The sequence below is a fragment of the Bos javanicus genome, chromosome 27 (genome assembly GCF_032452875.1).
Source record: "Bos javanicus breed banteng chromosome 27, ARS-OSU_banteng_1.0, whole genome shotgun sequence".
Classification (NCBI taxonomy): Eukaryota; Metazoa; Chordata; class Mammalia; order Artiodactyla; family Bovidae; genus Bos; species Bos javanicus.
In genome coordinates this window covers 20,987,051-20,998,635 of record NC_083894.1, presented here as the reverse complement: position 1 = coordinate 20,998,635, position 11,585 = coordinate 20,987,051, and positions in this window count along the sequence as shown.

Sequence of the window (11,585 nt, the reverse complement as noted above, 5' to 3'; positions counted from 1 at the left end):
TTGACTTTTACAGTAAAGTAAAATCTGCGATAAAATCTCTTTTTCCTAATTAGGTAATATCTGCTATAAAAAAGGAAACCATAAAAACATAACATTGTGCCCTCTGCAAGACCTTGCCTCTGATGGGTCTACTGCTATCACATTGCAGACCTAAGGATATGTCCCCTGCAAGAGTCTTGCCTCAAATATATCTTCCCTTTACCCATTCCAGTGGACACATTCTCTTCAGTCCTTTTTAAAATCATATCCTCATCAATGTGGAGAGTGCTCTTAAAGCCCCTGTGAATTTCTAATCTAGATCGTGCTTCACAACACCCAGCTCTCTGGATGAGGCTTTGGCTTACAACCACATGGCGACCAGGTCATCTTAAATGGTACACCCTGTCCCTCTCCCTCCTCGTGATGTTGCCATCTCATGGAGTCCTCACTCTCCTTTCTAGATTCTCTTTGCATTTCACTCCCTCTTCACATTTTTTGTTTTTTCCACCCGGGAGAGAAACGCTGACTTTCAAGTGGAGCTTGAGTGTTTACTACTCAAGCCGATGAGGCTCTCTTGTGAAAATGGATTTCGCCTTCCTTTCAGGCTTCTGCTTTGAGTTTTAAGGCAATTCTGTGTTTAGAACTAGATAAAACAGCCTGTCAGCAAATTCCAGGGCAGAATGTTAAGGTTATTGAGATTTCCAAGACACTAGCATGATAATAGAGAGGGATTTTCCTACAATAATTGGAAACATTATGTGAACATATTATTTGTAACATATGGTACATTAATAGCTTTAAATAAAAGAAGGCAATTTTGATGGAGTGGGGAAATGTGGAGGAGGGACCAGGGTCCCTCACATGGATCTTGACCTGTATGTTCACTATTATGCAACATAATGTGTGCTAACTCAGCATCATTCAAGCTGATTCAACATACTTTGTGCAGATTCACCGGTCTGACCATATTTTCAGTTATTGTTTTTGCTTGGTCGCTGAGTCATGTCCAACTCTTCCCTGTCCTCCACTATCTCCAGGAGTTTGCTCAAACTCACTTCCATTGAGTCGATGATGCTATCCAACCATCTTTCTCTGCCGTCCCCCTCTCCTCCTGCCTTCAGTCTTTCCAGCATCAGGGTCTCTTCCAACTAATAGGCTCTTTGCATCAGGTGGCCAAAGTATTGGAACTTCAGCTTCAGCATCAGTCATTCCAATGAATATTCAGGGTTGATTTCCTTTAGGATTGACTGGTTTAATCTCTTTGATGTCCAAGGCATAGTCTGACCTGATGTTCTTATAATCCAACCTGATTTAGCATAGCCTGCAACTGATGTACAATAATCAAACAAAAGCTGAACTAGATCCAGGCAGTACTGTTTTCAATTTTTACCTAGCTATCTGTCGCTTTAAGAGTTCCACTCCACTTATAATCTGAGGTTTGAGAATATTCCTAATTAGAGACAAATATTCCTAGTGACTAAACACAAAACTTTTAAGATGAAATGTGAAAAAATTTAATTAAGCATGTGGTTGCAGAACTCTCACTTTTGGTGTCAATTAAGTGGGTTAGAACCTCAATAAGTCATTCAGGCCAGCTCCATTTCACAGATCAGACAACTGAGAATGAAACAGGGTGAGCAGCCTGGAAGCACACATTTAGAACCAGGTCACTTGTTAACCGACTTTCTTTTTATAACTTAAAATAGGAAACAAAATCAATTTATGTTAATGAATTATGTTAATGAAGCTAGATCTTTCTCATTTAATTCTGACAATAAATTTTGAAAAAGAAAAAAATCTTATTACCCTTTTATGAATTAGGAATCTAAGGCTCCAGATTAAATAAAGAGGCCAAAGTCACATATTTCTGAAATGCTTTCAAATACTCCATATTCACACAATCTAGCAATCTCTAGAAAAGAATTAATGTCATTTTGGGGATAGAAATCTATGGAATCATAATTTCACCAAAATACATTTTTCAGGTTGTCATCACCTCAAAGCAGAAACTGGGCTTACATGAAGTTTGACAGATGAGCCAGTTTCAAGGAAATTATTGAGAAGTAAAAGCAATTGTGCCACTAAGAAAAACAATTTTTTTCTCTAAATAAAAAATGTGAGATCTTTAAAATGCTATTTAATAATCTTTATATTTTAATTAAATATAATTTAATTAAATTCTATTAATTATATTGAAGATTGCACTTGTAGCATGAAAGTAATATTTGTAGTATTCTTCTATCAATTAATAGAATGAAAAAAGCTTAAGATAGTCATATTCCCATCTCTACTAACCACTGTTTATATATATGTGTGTGTATATAGTTATGTACATATAATTTTGTATTCAGATTTTAACTTAATACTCTAGAAGCATTTTGTCTTGCAGTATATGGTATTCACAACTGCTATTTTAAGTGTCTGCATGCATCATCATTGCTAGTATTGAGGTTTTTATATATATTTATTTTTAAATGCTATAAAATTTTTAGATAGATACATTTCTTCATTGAGATTATTTCTCCAGCATGATTGCCCTGAAGAAGGATGACTTACCCAAGTGTTTACATTATTTTCTCCTCTTGGCAAAAATTACCATCTTATTGCTTCTCAAAATGGTTTCATGCCACCACCATGTTTAATCCCAACCAACTTCACTGCATCTTAACCAGCGTTTGAGAGTGCTCTTAAAATGAATCAATGAATTTGACCAAAATGTTGCTGCAAGGCAATTTTTATTTACAAGTGTTGAAATGTGTCCTTATATTTCTATCAAGTCCTCTTTGTCTTTTGTACACTATTTTTTTTCTTAATTTATATATTGGTCGCTTACCAGGTTCTCTTTATAGAGAGGATTTCATAGAATAAGACAAAAGCATTCACTCTTCTATTATCTACAAACATATTTCCCAGTCTGTTTTCTTTTATATGTAAAAATTTTAGGTGATTCTTTCCACTGTTGCTTCCCATCCCAATATTTCAGTTCATTTTCTGATTTTCTTTGACAGTTTTTCAGTTATTTCCTAGTTTCATAAAATTTTTCTTAATTTTTTTAGTCCCCAAAACCTTAATGTTTTTTTCTTTACTTTCTAAGTCCTATAGGCCTATTTGCAAAGGAACCAATTTGAGCACACAGACCATAAGCATATTAAATCACGGTAGGTACCTATTAAGATCTATTTTGCTATTTCCACATAATTTGAGTTAAATTTTTTTGCAATGTGTCTTATTTTTTTTCCTAGTAAATAAATGAACCAAAATAAAAAATTATTTTCTTCTTTGATGCCCAGATAGAAAATGACTCAAGTTCAGATTAAATGTTTCCACCAGCAGAATGCCCAGCTGGTGAGATAAGTTCTAAAGCAGAGCATGAAAGAGATGGTAGACAGAAAAAATAAAAATTACAAAGCTTACAAAAATCAATAGCATGTTATAGCCTGTGTGAGAAGCGGCAGAAACTACTTTGATGCAAACTATTGGAAAGCTGTGTCCAAGGGCAAATTAGCCTCACTTTTCAGAGCTAAATGACTTGGAGGCATTCATCTAATACTTCTTTATTTAGGGGAGGCCTAAGTTAGCAAAGTTGAGTGGAAAATTAAGGCTTGTCCTACCACGCATCCGTTATCCACTATGCTTGGTCTGAAAAGTCCTCTCCTTTGCTTCCAGGCAATCCACTTCTTTCCCTTCAAAAACACAGCTCAGTGGGCAAGTACTTCAAGAAGCTATTACAGTTTAAATTCATTCAACTATAGTGATTTCTTGACATAATGATACTCATCAAATACATCAATATGCATATACTTTAAATTTGTTAGTGGGTGGTTATTCTAATTTTCTCTGAATATTGTAGAAAGAAGATAGTCATTACTGACTAATTACATTGCAAAATAACAAAATGGCTGGTGCTGTTTTGGGTTAAATTATTGGGATGACAATTTTACTCTTATTTATTTTTCTATACTGCTGCAACTATAGATTTTGCCATAAATAATCTAAGTACCAATTATTTAAAGCTTACTAAATCTGTGCTTTTAATCTAATGTTTATAGTTTGAGAGGATAATTAAAAACAAAACTAAATCGACATTTTGAAGATTTGAAATATTTACGGATCACAAATTTCTTTCCTTTTAGGGAAAAACATCATGACAAATCACTGAAATTATATTGCAAACAACAAAAATAATATTTCTTTAGATTATATTACCATCCAGAGTTGGCCAAAGGAGAGCATATTAACTGTGGTCCTCATTTCCTTTAGAATATTTAATATCATTTTCAACTCGGGAGCAATATGTGGTTAAAAAAAAAAAAGGAACAAACAACTGTTCCACCACTGGTGCAATTAAATATGAAATCTATCCTTTCTCCAGATCTTATGTTGAATTTAAGATTCCCATTCATTCAGTTTCAAATATACTGCATGTCAATTAACTCTACAGCAGAGACTAGCAAACTATGGCTAGTCACTAGTGTTTACAAATTAAATTTTATTTGAGATGAGTCACAACCATTCATTGAGTTATTGTCCATGGCTATTTTCACACTAGAACACCAGAACTGAGTTGTTGCAAGAAATCTCATGGTCAGCAAAGCCTAAAATATTTCTCATCTGGCCCTATTAAAAAAAAAAAAAAAATCTACTGACCCCTTGCTCTAGAGGACTGTGAAAATTGATTAACAAGATAAAGTTCCTGCTTCCATTAGAATAGAAGCACATATTAAACAAATAATCACAAGAATAACAACCTTGAGGTACTCCTTTCCCAATCTGGAACCAGCTCGTGGAACCAGTTCCATGTCTGGTTCTATTTAACTGTTGCTTCTTGACCTGTATACAGGTTTCTCAGGAGGCAGGTAAGGTGTTCTGGTACTCCCATCTCTTTAAGAATTTTCCACCATTTGTTGTGATTCACAGTCAAAGGCTTTGGTATAGTCAATGAAGCAGAAGTAGATGTTTTTTCTGGAATTCTCTTACTTTTTTTTGTTTTTTTTTTTTTTACGATCCAGTGCATGTTGGCAATTTGATCTCTAGTTCCTCTCTCCGCCTTTTCTAAATCCAGTTTGAACATCTGGAAGTTTTCTGTTCACATACTGTTGAAGCCTAGCTTGGAGAATTTTTAGCATTACTTTGCTAGCATGCCCGGAGAAATATCAATAACCTCAGATAGGCAGATGACACCACCCTTATGGCAGAAAGTGAAGAGGAACTAAAAAGCCTCTTGATGAAAGTGGAAGTGGAGAGTGAAAAAGTTGGCTTAAAGCTCAACATTCAGAAAACGAAGATCATGGCATCCGGTCCCATCACTTCAAGGGAAATAGATGGGGAAACAGTGAAAACAGTGTCAGACTTTATTTTGGGGGGCTCCAAAATCACTGCAGATGGTGACTGCAGCCATGAAATTAAAAGACGCTTATTCCTTGGAAGGAAAGTTATGACCAACCTAGATAGCATATTGAAAAGCAGAGACATTATTTTGCCAACAAAGGTCTGTCTAGTCAAGGCTATGGTTTTTCCAGTGGTCATGTATGGATGTGAGAGTTGGACTGTGAAGAAGGCTGAGTGCCGAAAAATTGATGCTTTTGAACTGTGGTTTTGGAGAAGACTCTTGAGAGTCCCTTGGACTGCAAGGAGATCCAACCAGTCCATTCTGAAGGTGATCAGCCCTGGGATTCCTTTGGAAGGAATGATGCTAAAGCTAAAACTCCAGTACTTTGGCTACTTCATGCGAAGAGTTGACTCATTGGAAAAGACTCTGATGCTGGGAGGGATTGGGGGCAGGAGGAGAAGGGGACGACAGAGGATGAGATGGCTGAATGGCATCACTGACTCGATGGATGTGAGTCTCAGTGAACTCGGAGTTGGTGATGGACAGGGAGGCCTGGCGTGCTGCGATTCATGGGGTTGCAAAGAGTCAGATGCGACTGAGTGACTGAAATGAACTGAACTGAACTTATACTAGAATTTTGGCCAAATGAGATATATCATTATAACGTGAAATATTTTTTAAATGTTTTGTAAAAATCATGTAGCATTTTCAGAAAAATTTATTGAAAAAACAATACATTTTGCTAGTTTAAATGCTTATATCTTTGAGTATAATGATAAAGAGAAGGGATGGATGGTTATCATAGATTTTTTAAAATAATCTTTGTATTCATAGGGTAATTTCCATAATAGGTGGTTAAGAAATATACAGATCATTGACATTTCATTTTTAAGATCTATGTAGAGATGTATTCACATAATTATAGATTTTTTCAATTCTTTAATGTTATTTATATATTCCAGTTCTTCTCTTATCATGTTTTCTTAAATTGCTTGTAATATAGGATAAATACAAGTAATAATGCAGTCCTCCAGTCTCCTCTGTCCATGGAATTCCCCAGGCAAGAATACTGGAGTGGGTAACCATTCCCTTCTCCAGGAGATTTCCTGACCCACAGATCAAACTTGGGTCTCCTGCATTGCAGGCAGATTCTTTATTGTCTGAGCCACCAGGGAAGCCCAACAATGCAATAGAAACAGAAAAGTCAGAACAAAGGAAAATGAACATACAAATGCCAGCCATGATATTTGAGAATTTTCAATTTGACTCTGAGTTTCTTCAACATTATTACAAAAAACAAAACCTAACTTGTTACACAGGCCTCAATTTGGAAGAGAAGAACAAACCAAATTCTTAGGGAATTATAAAACTTTCCTAAAATAAAGTCAGGTTTAAACATTATTTCTCCTTCCCTTGTGCAAGTTTAAAACATTAATATATAATTGATCTTCATTATCTCTCTTTAATAGAGAAAAATAGAAATATTTGGGGGAATATTTGTGTATATCAGTGGTCCCCAACCTCCAGTTACTGACCACTACCTACTGTCAGATCATTGCTGACATTAGATTAGAAACAATGTGTACAATGAATGTAATGCCCTTGACTCATCCTGAAACCATCGCCCTGACCCCAGTCCATGTAAAAATTGTCTTCCACAAAACTGACCCCTGGTAACAAAAAGCTGGGGACTGCTGGTATGTATGATGTTACAAAAATATTCTTCTACATATGTCATCATATAATAGACTTCTCATTTTTCCAAAAATGTATAGTCTAGAAACCTATGTAAATAAGAATTTGTACTTTATGTTTTCTAAATATATATAATATATAATAATAGCTCTTATTTCAATCATGCTCTTTCCTGTGTTTGTTTACTATCTACCTCTAGTCTAATGAGAGCAGCACACACACACACACACACACACGCACACAGATATTACATTGTCCACATTGAAAAATGTACTCATCTCTGTCAATGACAGCAAGACACACGATCTCTGAAGTGACTGGTAAGCTATTCTTCAGTGTCTGTCCAACTGTTTATGATGTTACTGTTAGGGGAAGCACACTGATTGAAACCGCCCACCCTGGCCAGGCACTATAGTAAGCATTTGCATGAGTTGTTTTATGACAGGAGATCCTGATAAGGAATACAGAACTAATAAGCCACCACCAACAGGAAGAGTTCGGAAAAGGTCAAAAGGAGACACCGTGTGTCCGTCCACTTCTCAGAATCCCTCTCGCTAGCATCCATCTTGGCTGAGATATGCGTGCGCCACCAGGAAAGACTCTGAATTAGAATGATTGGCCAAAGACCACCCGGAAACAAATCCCATCACCATAAAACCCGAGACTGTGAGCCATGCTGAAGAACAGGTCTCCTGGGTTCCCTTACCCTACTGCTCTCCACCCGGGTGCCCTTTCCCAATAAAATCTCTTGCTTTGTCAGCACATGTGTCTCCTCGGACAATTCATTTCTGAGTGTTAGACAAGAGCCCAGTTTCAGGCCCTGGAAGGGGTCCGCCTTTCTGCAACATTAATATTTTTGTGGATCCAAAACTCAGATCACAGGCAGCCTATTCTTTCAATGCTTAGATTCTCCAAGATTTCACTGCGTAGGGTCTGCAAAAAGGGGATTTCTCTGGTGACTATAGCTTTGGAAAATCATCTTTCCCTTGAATCTTTTTTTTTTTTTCAGTCCAGAAAAGACTTGCTTCCTGAAATCTGATTTCTGTATTTATTAAAACAAGTATCACAAAATTCTGCCAGTGGTTTGCAGTGAGTATCTGTAGATGGTTTAGTTGTGAAATGAAATGAAATCTGTCAGTGAATCCGTCAGGTTTTCTGATACTCCGCTCTACACCCATAAAAAGAAAACAAGCTCTGGGACAAACTTTTCCGAGAAAACGTTTCTTACAAATATATAGGCGTTCCCTCAGTCCATATTGAAGATACTCAATTTATAAGTTATCTTACTTTTTAACTGTGTTCTTTCTCACAGTGTGCTAAAATTTCTTCTTGTACCTAAAAGGGCACCTAAACAAGCTAAAGGCTCTTTTGTTTCAATTAAATATACTTGCGCCACTATACTGAGACGGCAATGGCACCCCACTCCAGTGTTCTTGCCTGGAGAATCCCGGGGATGGGGGAGCCTGGTGGGCTGGCATCCATGGGGTCACACAGAGTCGGATCCGACTGAAGTGACTTAGCAGCAGCAGCAGCACTGCCACTATAGGCCACCCTCGTGGCCTACTGAACACTTGGCTGTTGCAGGGACGAAGGGAGCTTGTTACTGGGTGTAAGTGCAGAGGAGGTGTGTAGGGGTGATTAATGCTCCCAAAGGGAAATTAGTCAACAACACGGGAAATTCTGCAAGCAATACCCCTCTTAGACCTTCAAGAAGAGCCTTAGATTAGAGAACAAATATATGGACGCTGTGGAACGAAATGTTTTCTGCTCTATGCTCTACCGGTAAACAAGCCTTTCCAAATGGAAACTTCTAAGCCCAAGTGAAACAAAGCCAGATATTTTGAAGCCATCAGCTACTTCCACCGCCTATCCCCCCAAACCCCCGCACTCCCAATCCCCTCCTCCCATTAGCACTTAGGAGCTGGGGGAATGTGATACACTACTTAAGGTAAACAGGGAATTAACATGTGAACAATAAAGAAAGCAGCCTTGGCTCCATATTACTAGATGCATTTATGAAAGAAATGATTTTAGCCAGCCTTGCCTCATCCCATACATAGAAGATCACTAATTCTCTTCATGTGAGAGATTTAGTTTTCTCTTAATTAACAGTAAACGTTTAATATTGAGACGACCTGTGGCTCACTGCAAGCTTGTATATAGCCATGCTCCTCCCCTGCCTCCTTGGAGTCAGCTGTCTCAGGGTCACCTGAGATACTGTCTCCTGGGCTCAAGTCCTGACATTCCCACCGAATAAAACCTAACTCGCAACTTTTAGGTTTGTGTCCATTATTTTAGTGGACAACACCAAGGAGGAAAAAGGGAGAGTGGGGGTAACTGGGAGACTGGGATTGACATATATACACTATAGATACTGTGCTTCCCTGGTAGCTCAGCTGGTAAAGAATCCGCCCGCAATGAGGGAGACCTGAATTCTATCCCTGGGTTGAGAAGATCCCCTGGAGAAGGGAATGGCAACTCCAGTATTGCCTGGAGAATCCCCATGGACAGAGGAACCTGGCGGGCTACAGTCCATGGGTTTGCAAAGAGTCAGACACACCTGAACGACTAAGCACAGCACAGATGCTAAGTACATAATAGATAACTAATGAGAGAAGCTACTGTACAGCACAGAGATCTCTACTCAATGCTCTGTGGTGACCTACATGGGAAGAAAAATCCAAAAAAGAGGGAATATATGTATTTGTATAGCTGCTTCACTTTACTGTAGAGTGGAGACTAACTTAACATTGTAAAGTAACTATATGGCAATACAAATTAATAAGAAAGCAATAAGAAAGGTAGGAGAGAGGCTGGGCCAAGGGAATGGACCGGTTTGCCAGTGTGCTCATTTCCTTTTCCTCACCTAAGGTTCAAGGAGAGAATTTAGGAAATAAATTTGTGAGAACCTCTCACTCCCATGTTGCTCATTGGAGGATGTAATGAGGGAGAAAATAGTTCTTGGCACTTGTAGAAGAGACTTCGGGATCAAGCTGACTTTGTTTGGAAAATGCCTTGATTAGACCACTTGGGCAGATGAGTCTGCAGGGATGGGTAGGGTCTGGCATCAGGACATCAGAGGTGGAAGGATGTGGTAGAGGAACAGCACAAGGAAAAGGATGACCTGCTGTGTCCTGCGACAGCCCCATGAGCTTTATCTATCCAATCTGTTGCAAAGTTAATAAGTTTACAGAATGTTTGGTATGCGGGGAGGGAGCATAGTTATACATGGGAATCAGCTTTATCTAAGGGTCAGGATGAGAAAACACGGAAAGCAAGTCAAGAATCATTGAAACATACAGTTTATATAAATTAGCACTATTTTTGGAAGGAAGATTTTAGAGCTTTACCATGCTGGGAAACTGGGGGGTTAAGACATTCCTACAGCATTTAATGAATTGAGAAGAACCTTTATCATCTGGATTAAGTCTAACTAGCAAGTATATAATCTATAGCAGAAAATGTTCTAGGAAAAATAATTTTTAAAATTAGGATGGCACGTGCACAACAGTTTTCTGAAAACTAGACTATTGGGTCATTTATTCATTGATTCTACAAGTATTTATTGAGCCATATTGTGTATTTGTATGTGTATTTATTTAAATACAAGTATTTATATGGCAGTATTGTGCTATGAATATAGCTGAGGATGTAGACAATGGAAATGAAATCAATTTAAAATTTATATAGGCAGACCTCATTTTTTTTTGCACTTTATTGTGCTTCACAGATATTGTATTTGTTGTTGTTACAAATGAAGCTTTTTCACAACCTATTGTCCAGCAAGCCTGTTGGCACTATGCTTCCAACCGTACGTGTTCCCTTCGTGTCTGTGTCATACTTTGGTACTCTCCCAATATTTCAAACATTTTCATTATTATTATATTTGTTGGGGTCATCTGTCATCAGTAACCTTTGATGTTACATGATGGAACTCAGAGATGGTGCAGGGTCAATTTCACACCGTGACAATAAAGCAAATTTTTCAATAAAGCAAGCAATGTAAATGTTTTGGTTTCTCAGTGCAAAAGTAACAGAAAGAGTATGACTTGCTGAAGGATTAGAAAACAGTTAGCATTTTTTAGCAGTATTTCTAATTGTGATAATTATTATTTAGACATAATGTTGCACACTTAATAGAATAGAGGTAGTGTAAACACAACCTTTATAGCACCGATGACAAAAAAATTCATATGACTCACTTTATAGAGATTTTTACTTTAGTAAGGTGGTCTGCAATTAAAAGCACAGTATCTCTGAGGTCTGTTTGTAGATATTTATATTTTAAGCAGATGAGATGTTCAGAGAACATATGCCATTGGTTGTCTTGTTTTGTACCTAAGAAACAGAGAAAAGAAATTAAAGATTTTGTATCTTTGATACTCTATTCTAATTCTCTGATATCAATTGAATGTCCAACAGCTCAATTAAATTCTGACACTATCTGGAAAGAACTAAAACCTCACAGGTCAATAGAATAATCTGTCACAAGACTGTTCCTACTTCAGACACCAGAGGCAACTGGGGTCCCCAGGCGTCCCAGTCAGCTAGGACTGCTGTAAAAAAACATAGACTAAATGAC